This window comes from Poecilia formosa, unplaced genomic scaffold (genome assembly GCF_000485575.1).
Source record: "Poecilia formosa unplaced genomic scaffold, Poecilia_formosa-5.1.2 Scaffold149, whole genome shotgun sequence".
Classification (NCBI taxonomy): Eukaryota; Metazoa; Chordata; class Actinopteri; order Cyprinodontiformes; family Poeciliidae; genus Poecilia; species Poecilia formosa.
In genome coordinates this window covers 237,092-238,801 of record NW_006800088.1, presented here as the reverse complement: position 1 = coordinate 238,801, position 1,710 = coordinate 237,092, and the positions used below count along the sequence as shown (strand labels likewise).

General features: G+C 37.1%; 1 long non-coding RNA gene across 1 annotated transcript; it reads left to right on the top strand.

Annotated features, from left to right (window-relative positions):
* Positions 1–341: 341 nt before the first annotated feature.
* Positions 342–1,054, top strand: LOC103145917 (uncharacterized). The gene is made up of 3 exons (XR_477077.2): positions 342–383; positions 522–655; positions 772–1,054. It is a non-coding gene; the product is annotated as an uncharacterized LOC103145917 (long non-coding RNA).
* The last annotated feature ends 656 nt before the right edge of the window (positions 1,055–1,710 follow it).

Genomic DNA, 1,710 nt, shown 5'->3' with positions numbered 1-1,710 from the left:
AACCCAAATCTGCATGTACATCCACAGTCAAATGAGTGTTGAATCAACATTGATTCAATGTAGAATCAACACAAATATGCATGCAGATCCACAGTCAAATGAGTGTTGAATCAACATTGATTCAATGTAGAATCAACCGAAATCCGGATGCAGATCCACGTACAGATGATGGTTGAATCAACATTGATATAATGTCAGTTATGGTTGAAACCCTAACGTTGATTCAACATACAAGTCACCGACCACTTTCAATGTTGTTTCAATGTCAGTGTTCAACGTTGATTCAATGTTTCTGGCTGACATTGATTCAATGTTGTTTCAATCATTCTGTGCTATCTGGGATGTTAGCAGAAACGATGTCTCAGTAAATATTTCAACAACCTGTAAGGAATATTAGTTTATCTGAATTTTGAGAGAAACAAAAATAACATCTACTTTTAACTATGTCTCTCTGTCAATTTTGTTGACTTTTACGGGATTGTTTTTAATGTGTGTGTGTGTGTGTGTGTGTGTGTTTACAGGTCTAATTAAGCTGAATTCAGAAGAATCACAGTCTTCTTTTAGTATTCTGATGACCTCAATTCGATTGGCATTTGTCTGCATATGTGCTGCTGTTGCCATTAAACTTTTTGCAGTGGGATATAATCGTCATAAGGTCATTTTTTAACATACTTCATTTAGATCTTCACAATATGATCCTATTCAAACCATTTGCACCTAATATTCTGCGAATGACTAAAACACATTTTGTTTTTGCTGCATTATTTTCAGGCAAAAACTGCTACAGCTCCGTTAACGCAAAGCAGTCAAATGGAGATGCAATCGCTGCCTGACGCCAGAGTCTCCATGTGTTCGTCCAGTGAAACGGAGCATTCATACCAGAATGTGGAGGCCAGTTAGCCGAGAGAGAACGGCATCCCGAGAGATAAATGTGCCTGCTGTGATACTGACAGAATGAGAGTAGCAAAAGCACACAGTGTGACTGCAGAGACTGAACCCCGATAGCAACATACACTAGAAAAAACTGAGTTTACAATAAATCATGAACCATGGAGACTGAGTAAAGCCTTCGAATGTGTAACGTGTTTCAAAATGGCCAATAACTGAACAAGCACTAAATGCTTGACTGTCTTTTGAAGTGTTGAATATTTGTGTGTTGATTCTAAGTAAATCTTAAATTTCTGTTGAATGTTTGCAAAGAAAACCTCATAATTCTTCTGTTGACGTACAACAGACTGCTGCCTGGGTGTGAATTGTTAATTTATTTGCATAAATACATTTCGTGAGAAGTTGTGTCTGATTGTCTTGTTTAACTTTTCAGTATTTTTCAGTTCAGTTTTTTTTTTTTAATTTGACAGATCATTTGTGTAAAAGGAGCTGCAGTGAGCCAGAAGCACGCCACACATTTACTACTGTGTTTGGTGTTTCAATAGACTTAGCCTGCAGGAACACGTTGAAGAATAATTACCAGAAAAAAAATGTCTCCAGATCAATAAACATTGTGATTTACTGTTGCAAATATCAATTGGTAGAAAACACTCGGCTCTTGTTGCACTGAGAGGTAAGGTGTGGAAAGAGAAGTCAGACAAAACTGGTTCTCAAGAATCACAGCAGCTTTAAAAATGGCAGCATTATGTTGCCGTATTCTGAATAACGAGCTGTTAGGTGCAGCATGTCCAAATCTTAATCTTGTTAATAGTTTCTCTTCTC